Here is a 21,674-nt window from a genome sequence, read left to right on the forward strand (position 1 = left end):
ACTGCTGCTCCCTGGTTGGGAGCTCTGGGCTCTATGCTCATTATTAGGAGATGCGACAGGCTGCTTCCCAGAGTGGTAGTACTGTTTGGCAGGTACAGAGGCTAAACATGATTTACCTTCCCCTTTTAGCTACTGGAGGAAGGCAGAGATGAACAATAACTCAAGTCACACAATGTTTTCTGTTGGAAGCTACTCTGCAGTACCTGGGAAAATGTGGTTTTGTATGCTTTGGATGTGGCCAAGGGAGGGTACTGTACAGTCCACTTGTAAGTCAGTACAGCTTTGCTGCCCTATAGTCTCACTAAGGATTCAAATTACACAATATGTTACAGCTTTTATCTGTGTGGTAGATTTCAGTTCCTGATTATCCTCCACGAGCAAGGATAGCATCGTCCACGAAGACGATGAAATTGCCTGTGTGGGAGTCCAAGAGCTACCCCTCGCTTCCCCAGCTGCAGAATGAAGCTGCCTGTGTGACTTCCATTGTCTTTTTTTGTCCCCCCATTGTGTCTGACTCCCACTGAGGCACTGCTCAGCACCACTTGTTCATCCTCAACATTCATTTGAAAGCAGACAGAGAAGATGACCAACTAAGAACTGATGCAGAAGTCTGTATTCCCAGCAGAAAGAGAAGTTGTCGCATTAATCACAAGAACTAGGAGTGGTGTAAAAGTGTTAGCAGTGTAAAAGAGGCAATCATGTGGACAATGGAACCAAGTAGATGGGACTAGAAAGGGCACTTCCTATTGACTATGATGTCTGGTTTGCACTCAGACTGATCTGTAAACCTGAACATCATACAGGTAGAGTGATGACACCCATTAACCTTCACAATACTGTGAGGTAATGAACCACTTTCAGATTTCATCGTCTCCTATGGAAACACTCAAGTTACTGCAGATCAGGTTTGAGTGCAGGGGTGTGCAAGATCTCATTCTGTATCGCACTGTCTGGAGAGACAGAGTGTAACACCACAAGAAAAGTGTCACTAATTTATATAAATATGATGCACACTACTCTATTTGTCTGATAAAAATCTGGTTTATTATCAGTACCCTGGATGGGGAAAAATGGCATTTCCTCTACCTACAGCAAGTTATTCTTTCATATCACAGTAGTGCTAAATTTTCAAGAAGGCATTCTTCGTGCTTCTATAAGGTTTTGTGAATCTTGTATACAGACTTTTCTTTTTTATTTCACCTGAATATAGTATAAAAAAAACCCCAGAACTACTGCAAACAAATATGTCTTTAATTTATTTTTTTGTTTGTTTTGTTTTCTTTACCCAAGTACAAAGAAGCCCACTTTTATAAAAGGTCAAAATTATTTTTTTTAATTATGATAATATGTACAAGTGTCAGCTAGCAATCAGGACTCCACAAAAAATACCTGTAGATACACACTGTAAATACCTCTCTAGGTATACATGCACAGATGAATGGTATTAATTGTTGGATTAAGAACTAGTGCAGCCTAGTTTACATGGTGAGAAACCTTTGAAAACCTGTCTGATATTCAGTCTCCTTTCTGAATGACAGTCTTTCTCTTATGATCTCCTCTCTCTCTCACTTCTTAATCCTTTAAAAAATATCTCCCCAAATCACTTGACTGCAATACTTTGCAATTAACCCCTGTAAGTATTAAGATTTGACTGTAAAAATGAGATGTAATGGGACGATATGAATGACATTGCTAGCGATCTTGTTGAGGTCTAGGGCATATGGAAACCCAGTGAAACTATGTTTATAAGGTTAATAAAAAATGCCCTGTCTTCATTTCTACCAGCATGATGCCTGAAAACTTACTAAATTTTGCATCTTCTGCACCTCTGTATGATAAAGAGGTGAGTTGCTGAACAGACAGTGAATAAATGACTCTCACTTTTGCCACTTTCACACTTCCCAGAGGCAAAGCTGGCAAATTCTATTTGGAGTCTAGAATGTGATTTCTTTATTTAAACTACATGCTTAGCACTAACAAGGGAGCACTCAGGAACATTAATTCAAACATGCAGAGTGTCTCACACTGGGAACTGTGTTCAGCCTTTTTGAGTATTTATTATTTCCAGAAAATAATCTTCATTGTATCTGTGTGCTGAAAACGTAGTCACAGTCTCTTCATTCTGGTGTCAAAAATTACTAAAGTCACTGTATGTATATATACATATGTGCATAAATAGATGGATGTATGAATTATGTATGTAGCAGATAACTCTTGAGATAAATGACATTTCTATGCTTGAGAATGTAGTCCAAAAATCTGCAATACATTATTCCGAACAAATAACCTAATCCTTCAGGGAAATGCATTCTAACTTTTCCCTCTGTCTTTATTATAATGTCCTATTTCATGCTGTGCATATTGTACTGCCTCCATCCACAGTGAATTCAGTATTCTATCCCTTCAAACCATTAGCTTAATAATGTCACGTTCTGCCTCATTCCTCTTTACAGTGCTGCTGTTCTTACACTGTGTTTCATTCCTCTTTGCTCCCCAATCACATTCCTCAATGCACATTGCCCTGTCACCAAATCCTAGTGCATCCTTCGCCTATCTAATGTTTTCTATTTTCGATCTGCTACAGAGAACACTTCCTCATCTTTGCTACATTTGTTACCAGCTGAGCTAATTGTTGGTTAGATTTCAAAAGTGCTTGGCATCATGTAAGGCAAAGGATTGAATTAGGAAGAGAACTTCTGCCACACTTCTCTTTGTGGTACACTTCTCAGCATTAAATTATTCCTGCTGGAAAGGTATTGGGCCACACAGAAAAGCAGCAAAACAGAACAAAACAAAACTTGTGTTGTGGATATTTGCTGGGCTTGCCAGTTTTCTCAGAAGGTAGGTATTGTAAGGTGCTGTAAGTCTGGTTGTAATGTATTCTCCTCCATTCTTCTCAAACATAGACACTCCCGGATACAATTTCAGAAGACCGTGGATAGTGACTCTCTGCTAGAATATTTTGCTGCCATCAAGGCTTGGGTTCTGAACATAGCTGTGAAAGTAGAATGACATCACAGATTAATAATTAATCAAAGCAGATCTCTGTGACCATGACTATTTTGTTCAGAAAGGGAACAAATATGTTACTTTACAAATGATAGAGACAGATCCTTGCTGTTCGCTCTCCTTTTCTACTACACCACCACATATAGTGATTGAAGTTCAGACTCCTCAAAACAGATTATAGTCAGGTTTCTTTGTGATAGTCATAATTCAAAGTAAGCTTGTTTTCTGGTTTTGATATATTCTCTCTTGTTTTCTTTATTCTATTCTGGTTTACTTAATAATTTAAAATATCCTGTAACTATACCATTTTGAAAGCTATTCACTAGATGCATATGCTAGAAACTATACTTGCTTTACTTGATCATGTGGTCATTTAGTCTGATTTCTGCTATCTGGTAATGGTCAGAACGATCAAGGGATTATTTAAAAACCAAAAGAAAGTATAAAGAAGCAACTTCCCAGCAACTGGCCATTATAGGAAGAAAAAAACCCGTTTGCAGCTGCTGGATATATATACCCGGGAAATATAATAATACCAGGGATATGGAAAAAGTTGCATGTGCTCTCTCCTGAGCAAGAAAAAATCAAAGATCATCATCAGTCACTTGGCTACAGGGATGATAAATTGCAGTCCATAAAATCTTCTACTGGGCTGGAGGAAGATGGACCTTCAAAGCCAAAGCAGTAGGAAAACAGTATTCTCCACAGTCCAGCTATTCCCAAAGAAATACTCTTTCTGCACTTCCACTCACCTTCCTTAAGGTCATTATGATAGTTTTTTCCTATCTTTCTTTCAGAGTGGTGCAGCTGAGTGCTGTCAAATAGCCAACTGTTGTTTTACTACATTTATTGCTATCAGTGCCACATAATGAAAAATGGATAATAAACATTTCCTGTTTTCATCTTCTTTTTTCTCCCCCCTGCCTCCCCCCGGTTTACTTATTGAGGCATTGGATCAGACCTTCAGATGATGTAAATCAATGTAAATCTGCTGGTTTTAACTATTACAGAACAAACCCTCTTATGTGACTGCTTATTAATTAGCTGTAGCTGGCAAATACAGTTATAGGCCAGATGCAGTATAGGACTGTTCGTTGCACTGACTGAAGATTATATTCAGTCTGCAGCTCAACAAATGGTAGTTGTTATGGTGGTTGTTAAGAGCATGTTAAGAGCTGATGTGAAAAATCTCTTAAATGAAGAACTTGGAAAATAGCTGAGATCTCTGAATCAACAAGGTAAATTGACTTTATTAAACAGGTTTCCTACTGTTGTGTATAAGTACTACCTAGAACTCTGCATTTTTAGTGTATAAAATGAGGAGGGCTGAATATTCTATTTATAAAATGCCTATAAGTGAAGTGGGCTTTTAAAGAAAGATTTCTGTGCTTTTTGTGTGCTTTGATCTTCCATAATCCACATATGCTGCACATCATGATTGATGGTGACATTCTCAATTCTGAGAAAAGAGTTTGCGCTCTAATAAACACTGCAAAGAGTTATCCTAGAAGAGAAAAATACATAGCTATTAGTTTTCACTAGGATGTACCTGTTAAGCAATATTGATTCTGGCAACTGGGAATGCTATAGTTTATTAATAGAAACACATTTTTTTGGTTAGGTTTTTTTTTTCAGAATGCTTCCTTTCTTGTGCTGGAATTTTACACAGGATTTTCTCCCACTAACAATAAGGTGGCACCTCCTCAGGGCACAATGACATCTGGAAGAAGCCCAGCATGCTGCCTCCTATCCCTCTTGCCTTCCCTCCCTCTCCTCAACAGACTTCTCAGATCCACTGCCAGGATAAGGGGTTAAACTCCTTTGAGTCATATCACCCAACAGCACTGTTCAGAATGGTTTAGAAAGGCTAAAAGCTCTTCTCTTACCCCATTTCCAATAGCCACCCTGGCCAATGTAATTTCCTTGGACGTTTCATTTCAGTTACATTTGTGTGGGCAGCTCTAATGATACCACAGATAGGATTTGCAATGGGTTCTCCTAAACTAGAGTATAAATGAGCTATCTCTTCACTGCTTTCTCTAAATCAGAGTTAGATTAACAGAAATTTTAAAGAAAAGAAGAAATATATGCTGAAAATAAAATTACTCACTCTAACAGATACAACACACAAAGAAACAAGTGAAGAGAAAGACAATAAAATATGCAGATATTTAAAGGCAGAGACATTATAGTGAGGGCTATAAAAATGATTATAGCAAAATTTATCAATATATCACTTATGGAGCCAAGAAGATTCTGTTGCTTAGTGTGCATAATTCAAAAAAGTGAAGCAGAACTGCATTCAGTACCTGTAGGGCAGGTTGCTCCCTTGGGGCAAGTTTACTTGCATTAAATGCACAGGTTTGCAAATATGACTTGGATAATGTATATGAAAATAATGCTGCACAGAAGAGCACAATACCATTAAAAACATGTAAGAACATAATAACATTTGATGAATTTGGTAGACAGTAAATTAGATTTGATCTTCAAGTGTAATACAGTGTAAAAGCCTGTGATTTTGTATGCAAGGCAGAGTTATTTCACAGCCTGAATGGCCAAGAAAAATGATCGCACCGGTGCAGCTTGGCTAACTCAGCAAGCATCTGAGAAGTACATGGACAAGGGGAGAGAAGACTGTGTAAGTTGTTGCAAAGTATGTTATACGAATGAAATGAAATAAAGCAAAGTAAAATCTGACCTACATTATAAAATAGATCTGGTATGTCTAAGGATATAATGGAAACAGTAACAGATCAACTGAATAATTTAGGGTTGGACTGGACATCACACTTAAAAACATAGTCTATCATAGATAAGCAATCTTGCTTTGGCAGAGAAGTGGACAAATTACTTAGTAGGTCTCTTCCATTACTAATTCTTTTCATTCAATGCTCTTTGTAGACCAATGTTAAGTACCTCTAAAAGGCACTAGAAAGATTAGACCTCCATTTACTTCTTGTCCTAAAAGCTAGTCTTCGATCACAGAGCAGTGAGATACCATGTCTATTAGCTACCGTTGTTTACTCTGGAATGAAAGAATATTTAAGGACAATGGATAAAATAATAGTTTCTAATCAATCAATGTGAATTACTCCAGGAGTTTATGCTGACACACTAACACCCTGTCACTTATGATGAGTAATGTTTTAGAAACAATTATGGTTGCTAAGTTATCATTTCATTAAGAAGTATCAAATGAAAAATGAATCCTCTATCCTGGCTTCAGGGATATTTAAAGAAGAAAAACTTGGCATTGATTCATTAGCAAAATTATAGCCATCTCAAGATAAGTATAAATAACGATGGTCTTTAAGGCAGTATACAAAATCATATAAGGGAACTCCAAAAAGTGCATGGTATACTTCAAGATCAACTCAGAACATTTCACAGGGTTTCTTCCAGGAGACAAACTAATTAGGTACCTCTGAGATCCTGAAATCCAGGTTAGGAGAACATATTTCCCTGTGTTCTGCAATCTCTCAAAATCTATTCTTTTAATCTTATATCACCCAACCTTGTGATTTATGTAAAATCTGTAAACTTTGCAAAGTTTTCTATTTATTTTGCTGACGTGTTATAGTGTATAAACAATTACAACAGATTAATAGTTAATTTCATGTTTGAAAAATAATCAGGCATATCGTAAGCGTTTTATCGTAACTACAAGGGATTTTTTTTCTGGGTAAATTATCAATTAATGTGTTAAGTGTTTTGTTATTCGATGCATTTCTTTCGATCTTCCACCACAGAAATCTGAAAACACAGTAGTTTTGTGTATGCAGTTTTAAATAACTATTCCTGTTTGTCTTCATAATGAAGCCTTGTTTCTGAGTGTGAAGACAAACATAAGTGATATTTTGACATTGTTTTGATTAATGAGAAATAAATATATCTTTGCTCCCCAAGGCAGGAGTTGAGTTTAGTACAAGCTCTATAAATGTAACGAAGCAGAAAGTAACTTCTCTGACCAAGTACCACCCCAAATTTTAACAGAGATCATCACAATCTGTTTTCCCATTTCCTTTTTTTTTTTTTTTTAATGAAAAAGTAAATTCCACACTTCACACAATGTGTTCATGCCTCCCAGGGTCGAATGTCTAAACAGAATAAACAGATGATGTTCTCCTGCCCTGAAACCTGCAGCTGAAGTACACAAATTTTTCTCACGTTAGAGGAAGAACCCTCCATTTCAGGATTCCTTCCAGTGCTAAGGTTTGCCATACTATTTATTGCTTTACAATCCCTTACTCCTTGAGGTAGGTGGGAAGAGTCTTAGGGATGTTTCTGTCAAGAATTTTTTTTCAGCATCCAAGGGGAATTTTCCTCTTAGGGTACTTATTGAGACAAGATCCAAGATGACATAAACATCTCTGTCCGTTTGGTTTCATAGTAACAGTAAGGCAGAGAAACTTTAGCACTTTGTAGTTATGCTAAAAAACATGCAAGTTTTGGATAAAATTTTGCTCTGTGAGCTAAGAAAACCAAGGCACTGTGACTGGAAGTATTTACTTACATGGAGGTCACATAATGTGGAGTGTCAATTAATGTCAAGTTAGATGACCACTGGCTGGATTTTCCTCTCTTCTGTGTAGGTCATAGGATTAAACTGAAAAAGAAGACTGAAAACAAGAAAAAATTACTTTGGAGAGAATTTTAAATCTGCAGTGTGTTTTCGTGTCAGGGCAGTTATGCTTCCATAAAATTTTATTGGTCTAATTTTATATAGCTTACTTTGCTAATAAGTTACTTCATCAAAACAAATGTAACATTTATTACATTTTTTTAATCCTTAATAGAGTCTCTCTGAAAGTTATCTAAAATCCTGAAAGTCATGGACTTTGCATCAGCAGTTCTTAAAAAAAATCCCCTTAGGAGTCTCCAAAAATCCCAGGAGTGAATAATTGTGTTGCCTATTATATACACATACATACATACACTTATATACACATGCATACATACACAGACATATAGACATACATATGTGTATATATATATATGTAAAACCAGAATTTTTCTTAGCAGAAAGAAATTAAAACAACACAGACTGGAAAATATAATGGACTTTTGTACTCAGCAGAAAACAAAAAGAAAAACAAAAGCATTATTTGAAAATTCCAGGTTGTTTTTTTATTAATTTTTAAGGAATCCCAATTTCAGAGACTGAACTGATTACACAAATAAAACCAATTAGTGAATAGATACTAAAGGACTTGTCCTGGCACGGCATGACCTAAAAAAATATGCCAGTCCAATCAAGAAATATGAAGTATATATAGATACTAATCTGACTAGAAGAATATTTTCTTTAAAAAAAAGAAAAGCTTGCGCCTCATTCCTCTGGCAAGTGAGAGTAAGAAATAGCTTCCTTTCAGGTTTGCTCACTATTATTGCATGAAGAAGGGTGTTACCTACAGTCACTGATAAAAAAAAAATGCAAGAACTTGACAACTGACTATTGCTCATAAACAGAGTAAATTTAAACCCAAGGAAGCACAGTTATTACTCACAAAACAGAATCTCGGCCATTTTCAGGAAAGAAAAGGCTTAATCTACTAAGAAATTATAAAAAGACCACAGATCCTTCTAGAAGAGAAGCAATTCCGGTGAAGGATGTAATTTTTTTAAGATTTCCAAGCCTATTTGAAATCCCCTGAGGGAATGAGAACAAAAATAATACTCATTGCCAAAGGGTTTAAATTATTATTTTTTAAACTTGCTCTAGAAAGGAAAGGAAAGAAACCCCTGAAATTTGAAGAATTCTTTCTGGTACGATGCAGGATTGAACTGGGCTGTTTAAGCAGAGTGAAATGTTGGGCCATTAGGCTTTGGAGAAAATCAAGAGAAGAACCATTGTATTTTCTGTGATATTCTGTTCTCTGCTTGTTTGGAAAATATTCTCTGTGCTTCCTCAGCTTTTATACAACAGTTTTTCAGGTATTTTAGGACCTGTTTTTTCTCCTTTCTGCATCCTGTGTACCTGTAGAAGCTAGCAGGACCCTTACCCTTCATGAATGAAATATTGCTAGTATTTAAGATAACACTTGGCTCAGCTGCAAGCTGGTGTAAAAAAAAAAAAACTTCAATGAAATCTGATCATATGGTATTTACTAATGTATTATTAAGGGGCAGCTGAATAGCTTCAATAATAATTCTTAGTATTTATCATCCCCTACAAGGGTAAAATAGACAGGTCCCCATTAATCTGGGTTATTTTAAATGAGCTACACAAAAGAGCTAAGTGGGCCCCTTATTTCCCTCACATCATCCCACAGCGAAAAAATATGATGTGACAGGGATTTGCCTTGACTTATATCATATGAAGAACAGGCCCAACATAGACATAAAACTGCCTTTCTTTAATGTCTTCTGATTGTTTCACTGAATTTATATTGCTTTGGTGCATTAATAATCAGTCTTTGAGAATTCCTTGATATATTAGCTAGTAGTCTCCAAGGGACTTCTGTATATCAACTTTGCAAGTATGTTAGCCTGTAGTAACATTTGTGTGCTTGGCTTGGAAAACTAGTCTTATTTTTTGATATATTTACCAACTATGTGGCTAGATTATATTGTAATCCCAGATAGAAACTAAATTTACAGTATTATAGTTTTTATTATTACATGATGTGAGCAGAGTAGAATAATCAGACTTCCCAGGCTGAATAAAACTTTTGACGTCTGAGAGGCTAGGTCTGTTAATACCTGGCCAACTAGACTTTTGCTCCTTTATGATAGCTTTCTGTTTAAAGTGTTTGGTTATGCCATAGATACACTCATCACTTTTTAAAGTAATACAAATGATGGAATAAACTACAGGAACTTTGTAGGCTAGATTCTGTTCTTCATGCTGAACAGAAGCTCCACTAGAGGCTGCACTAGAGACCAGAATCCCATAGTGCGAGGTCCTCTGCTCACTGAATTTTGTTGGCGCTACAATTGCATGTCCATGTGGATTTCTAGGAGGACTAGAATCATTAGGATACCTAATACTGTTTGCACTCACTTGGTGACTTGATGGGTCAGTATGCAACTGCATAGCTTTTCAAATCACATTTCAGTCCAGCTTTGACTTTATCTACACTTTAGCTTTTGATGATACAGCTGTCAGTTAAGAATGAGTAAAAAGAAATTTAGGCCAGCCTCTGGGAAAAGATTTTGATCTTAAAACTTCACAGTCTTATGGGAAGATTTTCAAAGATGTTTAACCCCTTTAAAGATCTGTCCTTAAAGTAAAGCAGCAAATTAAGTACTACTATTTTTATTTTTCCAGACTGGCAACTCAAGCATAAAGCACAAAGAGAAGAGACACACTTAGAGAATCACACAGAAAAGTCAAAACTCACTTCTAAATCATAAAATGTTAAGGACAAGGCAGGTTGCTCTGCCCCACACACACACTCTCCAGCTCAATGATATTAATAATAGTCTAGCATGTTACTCAGAGGATGTTAGAAGAGTGGAATTTATTGTGTATCATGGTGGTTTTCTGTAAGCTAGAGCTGGCTGCAGACTACAAAGGATGGCAGAGATGAAACAGGAGAAAGTATTGAATTTCTCCATTTAATATCCAGAAAGGGGTTTTCCATGGATTTCTACAATCAGTTCAGATTTATCAATACTGCTCTGCATAACCATTTCATTGCTCTGACTGATCCTGTGAAGGACTCCTTTCATTCCTGATGAGTCTGACCTGAGCCTACAAAGTTGCATGATCCTTGGCCACGGGGCAGATGAGGATGAAGGACCTGATTGCAGGGGCCCTGAGAGTGTCTTATAACTATTCAGTGAAGTGCCATCACTGGTATTGACTGAAAAACCCACAACATGCCAGCGTGTTTGAGGAGGTGCTGGGCTGAGAACTTCTGTTTGCTGAGAATTTTAATGCTTTTTTAAAATTAAAAAAGAAAGTTTCCTACAAGCCAGTAAACTTGCTGTTTGCCCCACTCTAGTTATTAATATACAAAGTTCCAAAATTCAATAAAATCTCATTTTAGAGAAGAGACAATGAGCTGGCTGGCAGGATCTGTAAAGTGAGTGCCAGACTTTCAGTCCTACCAAGAACAGTAAGTAAATCTCTAAGCACAGATTTTCAGCCTGAAAATAAATAAACACATAAATGAAATAACAAGGAGACTATTATCAGTTTTGCTAGCAAAAGGTCAAAGCTTCCAAATGAAAAGCACTGATACATCAAGGACAAACAAACAGACTGCCTTGCAAACCATGTGGATTTCTATGGCAGTTTGTTTGTGTATATCCTGGGGGATCTACAACACATTAAAAGAATGCACTTGATCCTTGTATCCTAAATAGAAGTTTCTGTTGCTAGGTGATGTAATATCCTTGTAACCCTATGAACTCCAAGGACGATGGCATTCAGTGACATTTCTGTTGTCAGCAGCAAGCTGCTGGAAAAGTGGAATTGAAGAATTTTTTTAGTTGAAGTTTGTTCTACAAAGCTTTTCAGTTCAATACTTTTGAATTTTTTGCTAGATTTTTAATATTATTCTTCTCCTAAAAGCATAGCTATACTCTTTTCACTCTTGAAATGTTAGCTTTATCAAATGGCCTTTGAAAAGATTCAACATTTAGTTTTAATCCAAACTCTCTATTTATTCCCGTATTGGAGGGAAAACAGGTTCTTGAGATACAGAAATTACATTGGGAGAAGTTATTCAACTCTTAATTCTGCAGTGAGCCATCCACTGCAGTGCTTCAAAGGTCCTGATTATTCTCCAATGTGTGTGCTGGGAGAGGAAAGAAGTGGAGGGAAGAAGGATGTTAGAAATGGAATGACAATAACGAAAATGAATGTTGGCAAGAGAGTCAAATTTAGTTTAAACTGCTCTAACAACTGAATTTAAAAAAATATATTAATCAGCTTTGAACTGGTAATGGTAATTTCACAGGAAATGGTAATTTCACAGGAAGAAAGACTAAAACTCTGCAAAACTACAGTATGCTATTGAAGATATCAAGACCAACACTAGTATCATAGTATCACAAGAGGGCAGAGTGTTGAGTGAAAACACTCAAACGAGATTGGTAAGTGGATCGTGCCCCGTGCAGGACCCCACAGAAAAAAATCTACAAACTAATTAAAAAAACTTGCAAGCAAGCAGATCCCCAGTGTTGCTGCAAATCTACTAGAGTTCCATTGATCTAGTAGCAACTATGGAATAGAAGTGAGGGAATAATTTCTTTATTAACTCAGTTGTCCACTACAGAGCTTTTGTGCGTGTGACAAATTCAACGAAAGATTTAACTTACGAGGTATATTTGTTCATTTCCTATTAGGCTCCGAACTGGCTACAGTAATCTAGCATGAGTGAGTCTTTAAAGATTTCTGTTACAAAGATCTGGAATGAAAAGATCTTGTTAGGAATATGAGAGGAAAATGTAATAGTGAGAGGAAAATGTAATAGTGTTAATGATTAGATAGAGCTTGTTTTACCTTTTAATTGTTAATTATTATAGTATTAAAAACAAAGGAAATATAAATTGCTAACAAGAGAACATTGTGCAATTCAAATATGGAGGAATGCCATTTTTATGATGCTTACTTAAACTTTATCTGAATTGTGGTGGTTAAAAGACTTCAAAATCCCTTAGCAGCAATCTCTGATATTTCTGCACATTGTTTTGAGTCTGAGCTGGATCCAAGTGAAGAAGAAGAGAAAAATGAAAAGTAGGAGTGGAGGATTTTTTGCTTCTAAATCTTTAGAAAATTTCTGTTGGTTTTGGTCAGTCTGTCAAGACTTTTCTGTTTTACTAAACCAGCTGGTTGACCTTACTGAAGGAGAAAAATCCAGATTGAGACATTCTCTTCCATGTCACAGAACCCTCATTGAAATGTCTTAGTTTTTCAACCAAATGGTTCGGTCCTGTTAAAGTTATCTTATCTACAGTTGTAGAGATCAAAGAGAAAATATTAATAAGACTCAGAATTTTCTTCAGTTAGAGACAGTTTCTCCCTGGTGCAAATGACATCTAAAGCTGTATTGTCAGGGCTGCTGACTTAATTTTTATAATGTTACTGTAACGTATAGATTATTTTAACAGTTTATGACTGCTACCAATAGCTGCTTGCTTTATAAGATTTATGAACTCGTTTCTTCTTTCTTGCAAAGCATGATGTGTTTAAATGGTTTGCCTCTTTGGATCCATAATAATTTGTTCATAACCGACAAAAAATGTAAAAACCTAAAGTTTTCTTAGACAAGTACTGGTTCAGCTATCTTCCCCATTTTCTTGAAATAATAATTGCAGCATACTAGATTTCCTCAGTTTGCCTTCTGTATTTCTTCTGAAATAATGGTTATCATATGATTCTACAAATGTCTGGGTGTGAAGGACTGTACTCAAGACTCTTCACAAGGAAAAAGTACAGTTCAAAAAAAGTCCAGATTTCTTACAGACATTAGAACATGACCTGAGACATGAGCATGATGCCAACCTGTCCAGTCTTGCTATTTGGCATGGCAAAACCGGAAGCTTCAGACCCATGGCTCTCTGGTAAAACGGTCATGGAAAACAAAGTAGCAATGCTAATACTAAGTAGAATATGAAATAATTGTATAAAATTAAATGACTGTGTAAGGCATGTCAGTATACTGGAAACCAACTAGGTGATAACAGCTTTTGCTGTCTGTGATAGCACAGTTGTTTAATGGATTTGTTTACAGTTTATTGTGGCTTCCTGCACTTCATTGCCAACTGCATTCTGGTCCAATTACACTCTCTTGGGATAATTGCTCCTTCCCTGAGAACAGCGGAGCCTGCTCCATTTTGGAGAAATGTCTGGGATGTAGGAGGGCAGGCAGAGAAGGATTACCATGGAAAACAGAGAGACTGCAGGACTGGAAATAGAGAGGTGGTGGGAGGTATAAGGGATATATCAGCTCCAGAGGCTTCTCTACAGCAGTCCTCAGAGGTGGTGGGAAGGAGACTTTCGTAGGAGGTCAGCACAGCCTTTCTACAGGGCACAGTGTAAAGCTTAGTTCAGGCAATAACTGAATACTGCTTGACTGAAAAATAAGTCTGGAGAACAGGAATGCCTCCGCAGAGGAATCTAACTGTGCTTAGGAAGGCAAGATTTGGGGGGTTTTGTTTTGTTTTTTTTTTTAATTAATGTGCATCATATCTTGTTGCTTACTTATATTTTTGGATTAAAAGTTTATTTGCTTCAATTAATAATAAAACCTAAATTTATAGACCTCTAGAGAGAGTAAACCCCAAGACGCCAGAAAAAGTCCGAGTGAACGGTACCTCATATCTGTCACAGAGTCCAGTGCCATACCACATCATGAAACAAGCCTGATGAAGAAACTGTCCTCTTCTGCATGGTTATTTTGAATTCTGCTAATCTCTTTCAGGTACAGCAAACCACAGGTTTTTTATCAAGCATTGGTTTTCTTAACTTTTCGGCATGTGAAGATCCATTTTTATCTATCCCTTTTACCAGAAGAATCTGATAGTAGCGGAAATCTGCTGGAGAATAGAAAAGGGCTTTTCATATTTATGCGGCACATAGGTAGCACTCCTATCTGCTCTAATAACAACTGTGCCACATCTACATCTCTCAGATAATCACTGCCCTTGTGCAACGCTGCCTTCAGCAGCACTTTTCATCTGTGCCAAGCTATTTCTTAGCACTGCTGTGACAAAGCAGCGCTGGATGTACATGGATCCATTTATCCCGCTCCAGCTAATGTTGCATAATCTTTGCACACAGGCACAGGAGCTTTGCTATCAGAGTCCAGCAGTTTTCAGACGAGAATTAGTCTGGCTTGCAGGTCAATGGCACAGACAAGCATGTAGGTACCTGCATTGCACAGCTCACTGAGAGGGTCATGCACAACCGCAATGGGACAACCGCAAGGAGGCTGGATGCAGATATGTAGATGGACTTGGACATAAAAGATGCCCTTTATGGGACATAAACAAATGGATTCAGCAAGAGGAGTTCATAATTTGCACTGTATAGCTATGTTTGCATATATATCACAAAATGAGAAAAAACTCCATTTTCTTCTGTCTGCCTAAGCTTGTATTTCTATTAAGTCAAAACCTCTCAGAAACAGGTATTCTGTGTACAGCAGAACAAGCACTATGAAGGCAGCAGCAATAAGCAAAACTAAACTGACATTATCTGAATAAGTATTTTCTGTTTTCCATTTTATTTATGTACTATGCAAATATGCAGCACAAATTCTTCACTCAATCACCACTGAAAGCTTTCCAGTTTTCATTTATTCTACCTATTGTTCCTTTAAAATTTTAGATCAGGGTTTACAGAAGAGTGGTGACACTGACATTATTTTCTTTAATATTATAATTTTTCAATTACTGTAATTTAGTTAAAAGAAATGATTGCCTGGAACTTGGGCCATTATTACAACTCAAAATTCAGGATTTCAAGATCTGCACAAAAATAGTGTTTCTAAAAGCTTTGAGAAAGCTACTTACTACTAACTGATTTTGTCTAAATGTAATTTAATAACAAATAATAATCCTTAGTTTACTTAGTTCTCAGTGAATCATCTTCATCCTTGACATATCCTTAGTGAAATGATTATATTAAGAGAAATTTGAACTGCCATGCTCTAAGAATTTTGTACCATCTAAACTAACTACTTCCTTAATAAATCAAAAGTGTTGCTAGCAAGTTGGAGGGGAAACACCAGTGCCTTCATCTTGTGTCGAGATTGTACTTGTCATTTATGGCCACACACAGAGTTGGGAATTCGAATGCTACTTATTTGTTGGAGAATACTGCTCATCTCTGCTGCCAAGGCAAGGTAGGATCCCCTCTGACATCTGTTTTCACTGATTCTTCCTCACTTGGCAATGGGAAGTCTTTCAGGATTCTTGAAAACATAACAATTAAATTTTTTATACTTTATCATGTTTCAGACAGAAGCGTAGAAAACCTCTTGAGCTCAAACTTCCTTCTTCTGATTGGTATCTATATTCTCTGATTTCAGACAGCGCCATGTTTCATTTGAAGATTACGATAATAATCAAGTTTATCAGGCATTGATCTTAGCTTCCACATACGAGTTATTTTGCAGTAGTGGGATAATTCTGTACTTTTGACATAATCTGTCTCATAGTTGTATTTCATTTTACTTCCCAGGGAACCATAGGATGATAGTGTTCCAGATGATGACCTGGTACCTTAAATATTTTCAGGACGAGCGGAAATAATTTGCTATATTTTCAGGAATACAGATACACAGATACTGCATTTTTCAGGAATGCAGATACAATGATACCTTTCCATACTGCCTTCTTAATCTCTACAGTCTAAGTTTACATTAAAGAAACAAAAGTATGTTTTATTATACACATAATGAGAGTGTTGAGGTTTAGCCCTAGTTGGCAATTAAGTACCACAGAGCCGCTCACTCACCCTCCCTCCCTCACCCACCCTACATTCCAATTAATCACCACCACTTTCCCTGTCTTTTGATATATACACACAGATACCATTCCCTTGGTCTATGGGCCATCCCTCTAAAATGTCCTTTGAGTTCGTTTAGTCCATGACTTTGGGCTCCATCTGTCATAACAGCCCTTCAGGGCAGGAGAGGTGGTGTGTGGTGTTGGATTGTTGCATGCTGAAGCCAGTTCTGGTTCCATCACCGCTGCACTTTGCTTGGTTCCATCAAAGTTCATTCTTCATTAATCAGGGTAGTTCTCACTGGAATACCATTGATATGGCATATAGCAATCACAAAAGTGATGACATACAGTATGATATAGCAATTAACATCATACCATTCAGTTCATTGGCTATTTTCACCCAAAATCAAATCCCCTTGAGCTACACAGCGGACTTCCCCATCCTTTTTACATTACCCAGCAAGTGCACCCAGGTCCTTGAGCAAAAGCAATCCCACAAATGGGTTGTTCTTTGCCCGAGGCAGGAGTAACCCAGACTGCCTTCCCCAGCATGTTTTTTATCTGAACTACAGGGACTTTATCCCCCTCTACAGTATTTAAAAGTTTTGATTGGGCAGGGCCAGCTCGATTGACAGATCCCCTAGTGTTGACTAACCAGGTGGCCTTTGCTAAATGTGTATCCCAGTGTTTGAACGTCCCACCACCCATTGCTCGCAGTGTAGTCTTTAACAGTCCATTGTATGGTTCGATTTCTCCGGAGGCTGGTGCATGATAGGGGATGTGATATACCCACTCCATGCCATGTTCTTTGGCCCAGGTGTCTATGAGCTTGCTTCAGAAATGAGTCCCAGTGTCTGACTCAGTTCTCTCTGGGGTGCCATGTCACCATAGGACTTGCTTTTCAAGGCCCAGTATAGTGTTCTGGGCGGTGGCATGGGGCACGGGATGTTTCCCACCATGTGGTGGTTGCTTCCACCATGGTGAGCACACAGCACTTGCCTTGGCAGGTTTGTGGGAGTGTGATATAGTCAATCTGCCAGGCTTCCCCATATTTAGATTTCAGCCATCGCCCTCCATACCACAGAGGCTTTAACCACTTGGCTTGCTTGACTGCAGTGCACGTTTCATATTCATGGATAATCTGTGCAATAGTGTCCATGGTCAAGTCCCCCCCTCAATCATGAGCCAATCTATATGTTGCATCTCTTCTTCCTTGATGGCCTGAGGTGTCATGGGCCCACTGAGCTATAAATAATTCACCCTTATGTTGCCAGTCCAGATCCACCTCAGCCACTTCAATCTTAGCAGCCTGATCCACCTGCTGGTCGTTTTGATGTTGTTCAGTGGCCCAGCTCTTGGGTACGTGAACATCTACGTGAGGTACTTTTACAACCACATTCTCTACCCAGGCAGCAATATCTTGCCACAATGCAGCAAGATGGGCTTGTCCCTGTGCTGCCAATTGCTCTGCTTCCATTGCTGTAACCACCCCCACAGGGCATTTGCCACCATACATGAGTCAGTACAGAGATAAAGTACAGGCCATTTTTCTCATTCAGGAATGTCTAAAGCCAACTGGATGGCCTTTACTTATGCAAATTGACTTGATTCTCCTTCTCCTTCAGCAGTTTTTACAACTTGTCATATAGGACTCCATACAGCAGCTTTCCATCTCCGATGTTTTCCTACAATACGACAGGACCCATCAGTGAACAGGGCATATTGCGTCTCATTTTCTGGTAGTTTACTGTACAGTGGGGCCTCCTCAGTATGTGTCACCTCCTCCTCTGGTGATATTCTGAAATCTTTGCCTTCTGGCCAGTCCATAATTACTTCCAAGATCCCTGGGCAACTGGAGTTTCCTATTCGAGCCCTTTGTGTGATCAGTGCAACCCACTTACTCCACGTAGCATCAGTCGCATGATGTGTAGAGGGGACCCTCCCTTTGAACATCCAGCCCAGCACCAGCAGCCAGGGTGCCAGGAGGAGCTGTGCTTCAGTACCAACCACTTCCGAAGCAGCTCAAATGCTTTCATATGCTGCCAGTATCTCTTTTTCAGTTGGAGTATAGCGGGCCTCAGATCTTCTGTATCCCTGACTCCAAAACCCTAGGGGTTGACCTCGACTCTCCCCTGGTGCTTTCTGCCAGAGGCCCAGGTAGGGCCATTCTCCCCTGGCTGCGGTGTAGAGCACATTTTTTACATCTTGCCCTGCCCAGACTGGCCCAAGGGCTACTGCATGAACTATCTCCTCTTGAATTTGTTCAAAGGCTTGTCGTTGCTCAGGGCCCCATTTGAAATCATTCTTCTTCCGGGCCACTTGATAGAGAGGGCTTATGATCAGGCTGTAATTTGGAATATGCATTCTCCAAAAACCCAGAATGCCTAAGAAAACTTGTGTTTCCTTTTTGCTAGTTGGTGGAGACATGGCTGTTATTTTGTTAATCAATCAAATCCATTGGGATCTGACGACGTCCATCTTGCCATTTTATTCCTAAAAACTGGATCTCCTGTGCAGGTCCTTGACCTTACTTGGTTTTATGGCAAAACCAGCTTTCAGAAGGATTTGGACTATTTTTTCCCCTTTCTCAAAAACTTCTGCTGTATTGCCCTACACAATGATGTCATCAATGTATTGCAGGTGTTCCAGAGCTTCACCCTGTTCCAGTGCAGTCTGGATCAGTCCATGGCAAATGGTGGGGCTGTGTTTCCACCCCTGGGGCAATCTATTCCAAGTGTACTGAATGCCCCTCCAAGTGAAAGCAAACTGTGGCCTGCACTCTGCTGCCAAAGGGATTGAGAAGAACACATTAGCGATATCAATTGTAGCATACCATTTGGCTGCTTTTGACTCCAGTTCGTATTGAAGTTCTAGCATGTCCGGCACGACAGCACTCAGCAGCAGCGTGACTTCATGCAGGCCATGATAGTCTACTGTCAGTCTCCACTGTCCATTAGAATTTCTTAATGGCCATATAGGACTGTTAAAGGGTGAGTGAGTCTTGCTGATCACTCCTTGGCTCTCCAGTCGACAAATCAGCTTATGGATGGGAATCAGGGAGTCTTGGTGCAATATTGCTGCCAGTGCACTATTGTGGTAACAATCAGCACCTGTTGTTCTTCGACCCTCAGCAGCCCCACAACAGAAGGTTCCTCCGAAAAACCGGGCAAGGTGGACAGCTGTTTAATTTCCTCCGTCTCCAAGGCAGCTATACCAAAAGCCCACTGGTACCCTTTTGGGGCCTTGAAACACCCTCTCCTGAGGTAGTCTATGCCAAGGATGCACGGAGCCTCTGGGCCAGTCACAGTGGGGTGCTTTTGCCACGCATTCCTGGTTAGACTCACTTCAGCCTCCAATACAGCTAGCTGTTGGGATCCCCCTGTCACTCCAGAAATACAGATGGGTTCTGCCCCTGTATAGCTTGATGGCGTTAGGGTACACTGTGCACTGCTGTCTACTAGAGCCTTATGCTCCTGTGGGTCTGATGTGCCAGGCCATTGAATGCACACAGCCCAGTAAACCCGTCTGTCCCTTTCCTCCACCTGGCTGGAGGCAGGGCCCCTCTAGTCCTGGTCATAGTATTCATTACCCACTTCTTGTACATATGAGTCAGGAGCTCCTTCATTAAAATCAGGAGTAAGATCAGCCCTTTTACTCTGTCCATGGAACTGTGCACTGGAAACCGGAGCAGCAATTTTCCTGGAAGAACTCCCTTTGGTGATTGTTTTTCCTTGCAACCACATACCCATGCCTCTAAGGTTGAGGTTTTCCATCCCACTTCATGTCCTCTCCATAGTCATGTAGGTAAAACCACAGGGTGCCCTGTGGTGTGTACCCTCTGTATCCTCTCTCTTGAGCAGAGGAACGCTGACTCCTAATAGCTGAGATACTGGTCCGTACAGGTGGAGAGTAGGGCCTATCCTCTTTGAGTCGCTGGAGCTTCCGGGACAGTTTCTCCACAGCCGAGACAAAAGAGGAAGATATACTTTCTTCCTGTTCCTGGATCTGGCTAGCCACTTCATCCACTATTGGACCATCTCTGTCTTTCCAGGTCAGTATTGCCAATGAGTTGGCACACGACAATGGTGCGTTCCGTACCAACTTCCACCACATGGGTCATGTGCACTGGACCTCATCTGGATCTTTGGGTAACCACTTGTTGTCCAGGTCACCATAAATCACCTCCAGCATGGCTAATTCCCTCAGGTACTGGATACCTTTCTCCATCGTGTCCATTTCCTGGGGCGATATACAACATCTTCCTTGAAGGAATATCTTTCCTCCACAGCTGATAGGAGTCGCCTCCAGAGGCTGAGGGCTTGTGCCCCTTTTCCTATCATTTTGTCAATGCCCCCTTCCCTAGAAAGGGATCTCAGCTGTTTGGCTTCCTTAGACTCTAATTCCAGGCTACTGGCCCTGTCATCCCAGCATCGGAGCAGCCAGGTGACAACGTGCTCGCCTGGATGATGGCTGAAATCTTTTTGTATATCTTGCAGCTCACTCAGGGATAGGGATCAGGTGGTTTCCATCTCATCCACAAGTTCTTCCTCTTCCTCTCCTTGTGATGGCCCTGCTCTTTCATCTTCCATTTCTAAATGAGCTGACTTTCACTTCCAGGATTTCTTCTTGTGTATAGGGTCAACTGATACTGACACGGGTTGGTTCCCTGGTTGAACCAGTGTCTGTTGCAGTGGAGGCCGGAGTAGCGGCAGTGCTTGTCGCAGCAGGGGCTGGAGTAGCCACGGTGTCTGTCGTTTTGTCATCTTGAGGGTTCTGAATAGTGTTGAACATGGCTTGGTAGGCATGGGCCAGGCCCCAGCACATTGCAGTGATTTGTATCTCCTTAGAATTGCCAGGGTGACAACATACTTTTTCCAAATGTTCTACTAATTTTTCAGGATTCTGCACTTGTTCAAGGGTGAAGTTCCAAAACACTGGAGGTGCCCACCATCGTAGGCATCTGCCCATGCTATCCCACACACCCTGCCACTCGTAACTATCTGGCCTTGGGGCAGATGTCTGGATGATATTCTTAAATTGCTTACTAATCTTAGACAAAACCGAAACAATATTCCCAAGCAATACCAATAGATGTATCTTAATTACCCAAGGATGTTCAAGATACTGAAAAGTTATTGTAATGAAGGAGGAAACATTGTAGAAGAAAGTAGTGAAGGTGCCATTTTGTATTTCCTCCATAAAAAGCCTCTCAGAGGAAGGAGTATAATTGCTAATTGTCTCCATAAGGTGGTACC

This window comes from Mycteria americana, chromosome 3 (assembly GCF_035582795.1).
Source record: "Mycteria americana isolate JAX WOST 10 ecotype Jacksonville Zoo and Gardens chromosome 3, USCA_MyAme_1.0, whole genome shotgun sequence".
In the NCBI taxonomy this organism is placed as follows: Eukaryota; Metazoa; Chordata; class Aves; order Ciconiiformes; family Ciconiidae; genus Mycteria; species Mycteria americana.